General features: G+C 41.8%; 1 protein-coding gene across 1 annotated transcript in view; it reads right to left on the bottom strand.

Moving 5' to 3' along the window:
* The window catches only part of BMP5 (bone morphogenetic protein 5), a 152,428-nt gene that overhangs the window by 75,328 nt on the left and 64,752 nt on the right, over positions 1–12,348 (bottom strand). The gene's annotated exons all lie outside the window — the stretch shown is intronic.

The following is a 12,348-nucleotide window of genomic DNA, read 5'->3' as shown; positions in this document are numbered from 1 at the left end:
GAAGCCAGCAGTAGCGCGGTGCAGCGCTTTTCTCTGAATTTAAATGCGGCGGCTGGGAAGGGGGCGGCGGGAAATGTTGCTGCTGCACAGGGAAGGCTGGGAAATGCTGCTGCTGCACAGGAAAGGCTGGGAAATACTGCTGCTGCACAGGGAAGTGTGTGTGGGAAATGCTGTTGCTGCACAGGGAAGTGTGTGTATGTGTGGGGGGAAATGCTGCTTCTGCACAGGGAAGGCCGAGAAATGCTGCTGCTGCACAGGGAAGGGTGGGAAATGCTGCTGCTGCACAGGGAAGTGTTTGTGTGTGGGGGAAATGCTGCTTCTGCACAGTGAAGGCCGGGAAATACTGCTGCTGCACAGGGAAGGGTGTGTGTATGTGGGGGGGGGGAATGCTGCTGCTGCACAGGGAAGGGTGGGAGGGAAATGCTGCTGCACAAGGAAGTGGAGGGGACGGAGAGGGAAAGGGGGCCTGGGAGCAATCTTTTTTGCTTTGGGGGAGGGGAGAGAGAAGGGGACCATGGAGAGACAGAAAGACAGGCAGGCAGGCAGCGCATTAGAACGAAAGACAGACACACAGAAAGACAGCAGGCAGGGAGAGAGACAGAAAGAAAGAAAGACAGACAGACAGGGTGCCAGAGAGAGAACCAGAAAGAAAGAAGGACAGACAGCGGGAGGGAGAAAGACAGAAAGAAAGGAAGAGAGAGACAGGGGCAGGGAGAGACACAGAAATTAAGAAAGAAAGACATATATTCTAGCACCCGTTAATGTAACAGGCTTAAACACTAGTATTAATAGAAATACAGAGGTGTGAATGATTCATGTTTATGTTGTTTTGTTATGTGAAATCTTATATCCCTCCAAATCCTTGTAAATCAGAGTTTTAGACAGGTTACAAGCAGCCCATTATGATTATCTATTTCTATCTATTAAAAAGAGCATATATCTCAGTGTCTCTAAGTTTTAATCTCAGGACACTTTATCAAATAGTTATCATGGCTGCATGCCTCACCAGTTTATTCATTTATATTGTCCAGTTGAGATATGGTAAGTTTATTCATAACATCCTTTTACCATATAAGAGACATTCAGATTGGCATCCTGCTTGTACTACAGCCCATTAAGGCTATTTTTTTTTTAAAGTTCTCTTTTATTTGGCCTCCTCTTGTGTATATTTTATGCTCATATTTTTGCTTTAGATCATTTATCCTTATGTTTTATATTATTCATCATGTTGTGTTACATATGAAATTTTCTATGTGCATTTGCCTGTTTTGCTAATTTTATGCCATATTTAATATTCTATGCGATCTTTGTGTAACATTGTGTTTTTATTTTATGTTTTATGATAGTTGTTTTTCTACATTTTTTGTGGCATATTTCTTAACACTTTTTTACCATGGTATGTATTTTAATATATTTTTTACCTTTCATTATACCTTTCTCATTCCCCCTTTTTTTCTCTTTCCTTCCTTTGTGTCACACTCCTCATGCTTTCCCAAGTTATTTGGGTTTTCTTACAGTCATATTATTGTTTGTCATTCACATCATTGATATTTACAATGGTCTGTTTTGATATCTCATTTCTTTGCATGCAGTTCTTTAGATTGCATACGTTTCCTCATCTATTTTAACATACACTTGTTCCCCTATTATTCCATCACAATATTTTAGAGCATGGTAAGACAACATCATTTTGTTTACACACATATAATTTTGTTGCATTTTCTTATAATTTTAACATTTTTATATTGTATCTGTACCCAACAGGACCCCTGACGAAGGTTTGTTCGAAACACCGACCATGTTGGGTCCCTTGTTTGGTAAAAGGGTTTTACTTTAATAGATTTTTATTGTCACAATAAATTTTGCCTGCATCTGGTACACATATCTGCAGTTAGTTTTGTTTGTTCCTAGTTGGTGTTTTTTCTGCAGATAAGGTTGGACCCTTCTTTTTGTTTTTGTTGCTATGTGGAAATACTTGAAATCTCTTGTTAAAGGCAAAAAACGAAAGCAAACTGCGTATCATTGAAAAATGAACACAGTAAAGTGAATAATATCTAGTTAATATGAATGAGGGAAAAGACCTCAGATACCCCTGTGTCAAAAACAAAGTTTTTTGCAGTGCATAACCATTTTTAATTTTTCTTTTTGTTTAAAGCTCTGTTTATATTTTTCTTTTGTTTAAAGTTTCCTTACAACTACGTTGATCGCCAACACTTGAAAACAGGTGAGTAAGGAATGCTAACTAGCAATCATAGCTCAGAGCAGAGTCCTAGCAAACTTGTTGAAACAGATAGCCACGGTTGGGAAAGAAAGATAAGTATGTTGTTCGTATTTAAGCTTTGCCGTGTGGACACTACTATCAACAGACCACAGTTTTCTCAACAAGTTTGCTAAGCCCATGCAGCATTTTAGCGCACGCTAAACCCACGCTACACGGCTAGAACGCCAGCTCAATGCTGGCGTTAGCGTCTGGCACATGCGACAATTTAGCACACGCTATTCCGCACGTTAATACCCTAACGCGGCTTAGTAAAAGGAGCCCTAAGACTCGGCTCTATGCTATGATTGCTAGTTAGCATTCCTTACTCACCGAGTCTTTTCTAGAATACTGCTGGAACTGAGCACATCCTGATCTGATTGTCTCAGTTCTCTAAGTTCCGTGAAATGGGACTTTATGGATCATATTACTCAACACAAGCCCTTCGAAAAACCAAAATAATACAACCACACTTTCGACCTGGTTTACAGCACAGTATAACTAATCATGAAAAACCAATGGAATCTATGAAGAGAAGTCCTCGTGTTATTACAGAAACAGGGTTCCAGAACAAAGGCCGGATAGCCCACAACCAGCACTCCAACAACGCTTCTACTATGAAAATTATCAAAAGGAGGAAAAAGCCTCAGATCCCCCCCCCCTCCACCAAATTGATGAACTCAAGTTATAAACGGGTGGAGATTTACCGGGTAAAGTGAAATCACTGGCGTAAAAAACCTCCTCGGTAATTTTTCAATAAAGACAAAAGCCTTGTGCAATGCAAGTGGACTAAAATCCGCTTTGTATTGGAACTTAAGGAGTGAAATCCCACTGGAGAGACTGAGAGACACACCGCATATCGACGATGGCCAGCGTTTCATTAATCATAAGCTGCCTCAGGATGTAGAGCGGCGGTCAATCCTACAAAGCAAAAAAATATATATATCAAATACTTAATATCTGTAGGACAGCTGCTCAATCCCCTTCTCTTTATTGAAAAATTACCGAGGAGGTTTTTTATGCCAGTGATTTCACTTTAGCCCGGTAAATCTCCACCCATTTATAACTTGAGTTCATCAATTTGGTGGAGGGGGGGGGGGGGATCTGAGGCTTTTTCCTCCTTTTGATAATTTTCATAGTAGAAGCGTTGTTGGAGTGCTGGTTGTGGGCTATCCGGCCTTTGTTCTGGAACCCTGTGTCTGTAATAACACGAGGACTTCTCTTCATAGATTCCATTGGTTTTTCATGATTAGTTATACTGTGCTGTAAACCAGGTCGAAAGTGTGGTTGTAGTATAACTTTATGGATCATAAACATATTGGTAACATTTCTACATAAAAACAGAAGATGGTAGAATATTTTTGCTATGTATTGTTTTTTCATAAAGTTTAATAGAAAACCAGAAATAATATTTCATGCTGCCTTATTGTTTTTTTCTGCAGCAAATACAGCAACTTTTCTCCCTTTACTGAGTCCCCATAGTACTTCCTGTTACCAACTAGGCTCTCCCTGGTGGGTAATGAGAAACAGAAAAACAGTAATGAGAAATGAAGCACGCCCCAACTTACAAAACCATAAAAGACTAATGTGCCCCCAGTGACCTAGTCCACACCAGGCTTCACTTGAGGAATAAGGTTTTAGCTACTAAAAACTATTTTACGAGAAAAAAATGTACAGTATTGTAGATCAATAAAAAGGTACCATCATCTTTTATGCATTTTGTTTACTTGTATTTTAATGCAGTAAAATGGTAATTAATGCATGGCATTTGTAACAGCATGGCCAACACAGAGAGGGGCAGAGCACACCAAACACAATACAGCAAAAAAAGCACAAAGTACCTCAATGAACAGGGAATTGTTTTTATTGACCCAACACAAGCCGTGTTTCAGCATGCGCCGCTTGCATCAGGGTTCAGCCAATGAGTAAAATGCGATTACCAAACTTTGGGGATCAAAATCAGTCCTAAAACCCAAGCACAGAGAGCAATCTCAAAGTCCTGTGTTACTTCCTGCACTCTGTGCTCGGGCTTTAGGACTGATTCTGATCCCCAAAGTTTGGTAATCGCATTTTACTCATTGGCTGACCCCTGATGCAGGCAGCGTACACCGAAATACAGCACGTGCTGGGTCAATAAAAACAATTCCCTGTTCATTGAGGTCCTTTCTGCTTTTTTTGCTGTATTTGTAATAGCATGCAATATTTACCATTTAACTAAGGAAATCTTTTTTTTCTAAATTTTATTTTATAATTACAAAATAATACAATCAAGAAAAATTCTTGTACAGAAAAGCTCAACCCATACATAACATATTACAATATAATTATATTTAATCTAAAGTAAAGGACAAACCTATTATTTATTTATTTATTCAATTTTCTATACCATTCTCCCAGGGGAGCTCAGAAAGGTTTCCAAGCATTTATTCAGGTACTCAAGCAGTTTTCCCTCTCTGTCCCAATCTATTTAACGTACCTGGGGAAATGGGGGGATTAAGTGACTTGCCCAGGGTCACAAGGAGCAGTGGGAGATTTGAACCTACACACTCAGGGTGCAGAGGCTGTAGCTTTAACCACTGCGCCACACTCTATGAGTTAAGCAAAAGTCCACAATATGAGGTGGGGACAGACCATAAAATTACAAAAAAAAAAAAATTGTGATAAAGGGTAAGTGGAGTCCTTCTACTTAAATCGCATGTAGTACCTTCAATAACAGGAGACAGAGGAGAAGTAGGAACCAAGGGTCTCTTGCTGCCAAGAAACTAGTTAAATGAACAGGATCAAAGAATATGTAATGTACATATTTATATGTCACAATATATTTGCAAGGAAGGGAAAAGAGTGGAACTTGTATACCACCTTTTTGTAGTTACGGTATACAACCACACTCAAAGCAGTTTATATATATTATATACATGTACTTATTTAGTACCTAGGCCAAGGGAGGATTAAGTGACTTGCCCAGGGTCACAAGGAACAACACTGGGATTTGATCCTACAATCTCTGGGTGTAGGGGCAGCAGCTCTATGACCACTAGGCCACTCCTCACAGGAAGGGAATCTTTTATTAAAGGTTAGCCCATGATCTCTGCCACAGGCCCTATTTTATTTCTATGGGCCGTGCAGTAGAAAAATGCTCTAATTATTAGGGAAAGGCCCTGTACAGTAAGTGAATTGGCAACTTTAATTTTTCTTACTTTGCAAATAAAGTTCTTCTGATCCCCTTCCTTCTTTCTCATCTCCTCCCCACCCCAGAATATCACAAGCTCCTTCCCATCACAACTGCCCCTTCAAAATGTCTGCCAAAGCAGTCCTGTGATACTTCAGAAGGAAGGGAGGGCATGGGGATTGGAAGGAGGCTGGTAATCATAAGTTATGTGGGTTCAGGTTGATATATTCAGTGCCAGCACTCACACCTAAGAAGGCATAATTAGGACTTTTTGTGTGTGTGTGTGTGTGGTCCCATATGCCTACTTAGCTTTGTGGGCACTGGTACTGGATATTGCCAGTACCTGCATAGCTGCTGGCTTCTCCCTGATTCTGCTCTATGCTGTCCTTATGCGACCCAATTCCAAATTGACCAATTAGTGCCAATAATCAGTGGCATTGCCCATATAAGTGCTGCTGATTTACGAGTAAGCAGGCAGAAGCCTCCCCTGTCCTTTGAAATCACTTTGAATATCAACCCATATGTTGCTAATTACTAGCCGATGAAGATGCCCTAATCTATATCAAAGTCCCAATTCCCAGTCTTTGATCATATAATACAAACAAAAAAGTAAACCCCTCTGCGCGCCCCCCCCCCCCCCCATTTTCCCAGACTTGTTGCATTATGCGGATCTCATCTTGAGGGCTTATTGGGTTCAATGGTATGGCTTTGATTTGGATTTAAGGAGCTAGGTGAGAGATCAGTACAGAAGTATATTCTTACATTTTATTAAGAATCAAGAATTGAGAAGTAGGGGAGGGTCAGTGCAGGGGAGAGGAGGGGAGGGATTCACATATTTATTCAGCTTAGAAATTGGGAGGGACATTTATCTCTTTTTTATGGATTGGAAGCACCAAGAGTTAAGGGCATCAGTCCAAGATGTGTTTGAAGGGATTAGGGATTTAGGGGACTTTTTTTTAGGGGGAGGGAGATATTTTGATTGCTCATCCTGTTAAAACATAATGGGCTTTGCCTGCAGCAATAAAAATAATCACTATGGATAAATAATATATCTCCTGATATGCAATAAGTAAAAAAAGTATCATTTTACTGTGGGTTAATAAATAGGAGGCTAATTTTATAATCAAAGGCAATAAAAAATGAAGGGAACATATCCAAGATCACAAGGCTTTACCCCACTGTTTTGACCACATGGCTACTCCTCTCATCTGTCCTAATAGCATGGGCTAACATGAAATAGTACATGCTAAACAAAAGAGAATATGCTATTTCATGCAAGTGTTCGATAAACAGCATTATAATAAAATGAAAGGAGGGAAAAAGGAGAAACAGAACTTTCCTACCACAAACGCCTACAGCAGTGAAGCTCCTGTACTTTAGGGCAGGGCTTTACAACATAATCCACGGGACACACTTAGCCAGTCAGGTTTTCAGGATACCCACAATGAATCTACATGGGAAAAATTTGCATGCTGTATGCAAATCTATTTCATGCATATTCATTGTGGGTATCCCGAAAACCTGACTGGCTAAGTGTGTCCCCTGGATTAGGTTTTGAACCCCTGCTCTAAAGTACAGAAGCGTTTTCAAAGAATATCTTGGTATGAATTGTTTAATTATAGAATTGTTTTGAATTCTGAAAAAGCTAGACTGGTCCACAAAATGCCTCTTTTACCAAAACCTTTAAGCACGAAAGAATAATCTGGTAATATCTGGTAACATTATTGAGAACACACCAGTAAAACTATCCCCCACTTTTACAAAAGCGTAGCGCAGTTTTTAGCACCGGCTGCAGCTGTAAAAGCTCTGATGCTCATAGAATTCCTATGAGCATAGGAGCTGTTACTGTCATGGCCGGCGCTAAAAACTGCACTACGCTTTTGTAGAAGGAGATATGGTAAAAGCTTTTGAAAAACAATAAATAATATTTATGAACTGTAACATAGGTGGCAATAGGTATGGTTATCCTAATAAAGTTATCTTAACACAGGCATAGGTTACACCAGCACGTTTATATTAGTGCTGTCCAATTTAGGAAAAAAAAAAAATTTGATTCGATTCAGCCTACTGAATTGGTTTTTCGATTCGATTCGATTTTCCTGCCCAATTGGGTGTTTTTTTCAAACATTCTGGTGGGTTTATTTTATAGCCTCTTCACCCCTTTGCCTTCTTTCTCCTAACCACACTGGGGCTGTGGTGTAAACAAAATAAACAAACAAAAAACACTTTTCTTCTCTCTCTTAAATCCTAGCCCACGTTTGCGGTCTAACACCAGCTCTAGCAGGATACACGTTTCAAATCTGACATATTGTAATCACAAAATGGAAAATAAAATTAGTTTTTCTACCTTTTGTTGTCTGGTCATTATTCAAATCTTGTTGGTCTCGGTTGTCTTCTCATAACTTGCTTGCCAGGGACTTCTTCTTTCTTCTTTCTGCATGTTAACCATCCATCTGCCATCTCTGTCCTCCCCTTCCATTTCCCTTCCCTTCCCCGGAGGTCTGGCATCTTTCCTTTTTTTTGTCTCCCTCCACAGATCCACCTTTTCTTAACTACTCTTTCATCCAGCATCTCTCCCTCCTTCCCCACCACCCCAGGGTCCACCATTTCTTTTTTTCTTTTCCCAACTACCCTCCTATCCAGTATCTCTATCCCCCTCTCCACACTTCCCCCCACTGTGTCCAACTTCTCTCCCTTTCTGTTCCTTCCCTCCCTAAATCCCATTGTCCATCATCTCTCTTCCTCTCCTCTATTTTTAAACCCATTATTTCTTCCCCCCCAAAGTCCAGCATATGCACGTCTCTTTAAACCCCCCTTCCTTCCCTCCGTGTACTTCTACACCAGGGCCCCCCTCCCATGAAGGTCTGTCCCCCCCTGAAGGCCTGCACCTCCCCCCTGAAGGCCTGTCCCCCCCTTAAAGGTCTGCACCTCCCTTAAAGGCCTGCACCTCCCTTAAAGGCCTGTCCCACCCCCTGAAAGACTGCCCCCCTGAAGGCCTGCCTGTCCCCCCTGAAGGCCTATGCCACATCCCTAGCCTGTCCCCCTTTTAAAGGCCTGTTCCCCCCATGAAGGCCTGTCCCCCCCCTTAAAGGACTGTTCCCCCCTTGAAGGCCTGCACCCCCCAAGGCCTGTCCCACCCCCTGAAGGACTGCCCCTCAAAAGACTGCCCCCCCCCGAAGGACTGCACACCCTCCCCCGGGAAGGCCTCCGTGTTGCTCCTGGCCTCCCCGAACCGTTTACCTTATTGCTGGAGCCTGCAGCCGAAGATCGCGGTTACAGCGTCTTTGTGCTCTGAGCTGTTTCCTCTGCTGCAGTCCCGCCTTCCTCTGATGTCAGAGGCAGGATCGCAGTGGAGGAAACAGCTCAGAGCACAAAGACGCTGTAACCACGATTTTCGGCTGCAGGCTCCATCAATAAGGTAAACGGTTCGGGGAGGCCAGGAGCAACATGGAGGTCTTCCCGGGGGGGAGGGGTGCGCAGTCTTTAGGGGAGGAAATCCTTTGGGGGGGCAGTCTTTCGGGGGGGGGGGACAGTCCTTCGGGGAGGCCAGGAGGGAAGCCGGACTGCAGCACTTCCCGACTGACCCTCCCTCCTCGCCCTCTAAAACAGGTGCGGCAGCGGCCAGCCAGGAAGAGCAGTGCTGCTGCTCATGCTTTAGGGGGCGAGGGGAGAAGGTCCGAATCGGGAAGCCAATTTTTAAAAAATTTAAATCGATTCGAATCGATTCACCCGAAGTGAATCAGTGAACCGATTTGAATCGTGAATCGGGCAGCACTAGTTTATATCAAAAGAGTGACTGAAGTCCCTTGTTATTAAAAAAAAAAAAAGTTTTATAAATGATGAATCTTTTTCAAATTGTCTTGTTAAAAAGCCTTCTGGAAGCTGCTTGAAGCAATGTAGAAAACATGAATTATGGTATTCCGTAGAGCTTTTCCTACATTTGACCCATTACCTCAACTACAAAGCCCACCACTAAGTTCAGTAGTTATAGGCCCTCTGAGAGACATGCTCATTGCTTCTCTAAAGGATTTCCGCATGATGAATCTTGCCAAAAGAGAAGACAGATTAAAATGGCAGGGCTGTAAAAGAAATTGGTTTTCCTGTCTGTGTTATGCTGATGCTGGTTGTGAAAAATCACTCAATTAACTGTGACAGATATTGCTGTAAACCGTCTAGGCTCACTAACTTACAAGTTGGAAAACGAACTAATGCACTTATCTTGTAATTAAAGGCCTCTGAAATATCCTCTGAAAGTGTCTGAAGGATGTTTACAGTACCCAAAATATTTCCTAAAGGGAAAATACATTTTGGCTCACTGTCAAAAGGCGTAATTTCTTACTACTTACTGTAAGTTCAAGGGCTAACTCGTCTGTGTTCTGTTATTATTTAGTACTTTGGAGTATCTTTCAAACAAGTTGAAATGGCACCATTAAAAGTTTAGATTTTGGACAGAAGAGATTTTTTTTTTTTCAAAATTATCTTCATCGCTGCATAAACATAAGTTCCTGCCAGTATAAAGCCCTCTTCATAAGTGGAAGCAGTAACTTCAGGAAAATATATTACGCAATGCTTGGACATAGAGTTTGTGATCCTGATTTTCAAGACTTTGGACAGATAAAGGGGTTTATGATCTAGCTGACCGATACTCATCTGGCAAACGGTCAGTGTTTTTAAGTCCATCACCGGCTGCATTCCCAGATATTTAATGCTGGGCTATTTCTGGGCACTGGCATTGAATATCCAGTTGCACGTTGGTCACTAAAATGTATGAGGTTAAGTGCAATATTCGGCCCTTAACTGCATAAAATGAACCATATAAAGATAGGACTGCTTTATATGCAGCCCAGTTTATGCAGTTATCTTGTGCAGTTAAGGGCTAAATATCGGCACTTAACCAGATAAGTGCTGACTCCACCCCATGGAATGCCAACAAATTAGCCGTTGTTAACTTAAGCATTAACCACGGATATTCAACAGCACAAACCAGTTAAATGCCGCTGAATATTTGCAGTTAGTCCTGGACAAGTAAAAATTCAACTGGAAGAAAAAGTAGCTGACACTGCAAAATGGGGGCTAAGACTTTTTTAGGTATATTAATGATAGGAAGAAATGCAAAAGCGGCATTGTTAGACTCAAAAGTGAAGGGGAGAAATATGTAGAAGCTGATAAAGATAAGGCTAAATTGCTTAACAAATATTTCTGTTCTGTAGTCACAGCTGAAGCACCAGGAATACGACCACAGAAGGCAAACACAAATAGTGATAGAGGTGTGGTAGACCCTGAATGATTTTCAGAGGATTGTGCTTGTGAGGAGTTAGCTAAACTGAAGATGGACAGAGCAATGGGGTTGGATGGTGTACATCCAAGGGTATGAAGGAATTTAGGGAAGTTCTGGTGCCTCTGCTGACTAACCTTTTCGATGCTCGATGCTTCTCGAGAATCAGGAGTGGTACCGGAGGACTGGAGAAAGGTGGATGTGGTCCGTCTCCACAAAAGTGGAAGTAAGGAAGAAGTAAGGAACTACAGGCCAGAAAGTCTGTCTTCTGTGGTAAGTAAATGAATGGAAACGCTTTTAAAACAGAGAATAGTAACATTTCTGGAATCCAGTGGATTACAGGACCCAAGGCAACATGGATTCACTAGAGGCAGGTCATAACAGATAAATCAGATCAATTTCATTGACTGGGTGACCTGAGAATCGTATAGAGGGAGAGTGCTAAATGTGGTCTATTTAGATTTTAGAAAAGCCTTTGACAGTGTTCCATACAGGTGTCTAATAAATAAACTGGATGCCATCAGGATGAGCCCCAAAGTGACAGACTGGGTCAGGAACTGGTTGAGAGGAAGGCGACAGAGTACAAGTATTTGTCGACTTACGACCTCAATTTGTTCCGACTGATAGGTCATAAGTTGATCCGGACGTAAGTCAGTCTATGTTAATACAGTATACAGTACTAACTATTTTTTACCCCTCCCCGGGTACCTTTTCCCTGGGTGGTCCAGCGGTATATCCTACACTGAGCCCCTCCTGATGATGTCAGCGGTCAGAAGCCAACAGCGCACCCAGGCCGGCACACCGGCACACGCAGGAGTGAGGTTTTGGAACTCCCACCCCGCCCTGTGCCGCTCATTGAAACACTGCCGCCAGTTCTCACAGGACTTGCGGTTCTAGTGACAGGAGGGTCTCAGTGCAGGATACACCGCTGGACCACCAGGGAAAAGGTACGTGGGGAGGGTTAAAAAATAATATGGGCTGGGAGATAGGGGAAACGAGTCGTAAAGTCGAACCGTCGTAAGTTGCATAGGTCATAAGTCAACGAGGACCTGTATAGTGGTCAATGGAGCTCTCTCTGTAGTGTACCTCAAGGTTCAGTTCTTGGGCCTGTTCTTTTTAACATTTTTGTAAGTGATATTGCTCAAGGGCTGTCAGGTAAGATTTGCCTCTTTATGGGTGATACCAAAATCTGCATCTGGACTATTCCTTTTTACGATATATTAAAAGGGTAGGGTATTATGGGGAATGAAGTTTATTAGGCAGAAAGGAGTCCAGGGAAGAAGAGCTTGATTGGGTATGCTGATCAAAGCAAAAGATAGGGTTTTGCTCCAATCAGCTTTGATCACAGGTTTATAGAGTGGATTGGATTTATTATTTGATATGAGTATTGCTTGTCAACAGTGTATTAAAGAGGTATACAATAAAAAAAAATTAACAATCTCAAACATAAAAGCAATTAGTATAAAATCTGACTCCTCAATATTAACAAAACTATGAAGAGAAGCAAGTAACAGAAAGTTCATTTCCTAGCTGAGGTCAACTTAACCATTTGAAACAAAGGAAACTGTACTAGGCAATGCCTAGAAGAACGCAAAAAGAAATGCTGATGATCTTGCTTGATTTGTAAGATATTCTGGAGTGGTGGTG

The sequence above is a fragment of the Geotrypetes seraphini genome, chromosome 3, assembly GCF_902459505.1.
Source record: "Geotrypetes seraphini chromosome 3, aGeoSer1.1, whole genome shotgun sequence".
Lineage (NCBI taxonomy): Eukaryota > Metazoa > Chordata > Amphibia > Gymnophiona > Dermophiidae > Geotrypetes > Geotrypetes seraphini.
Note: the sequence above shows the minus strand (reverse complement) of the source record. Positions and strands in the feature narration are given on the sequence as shown.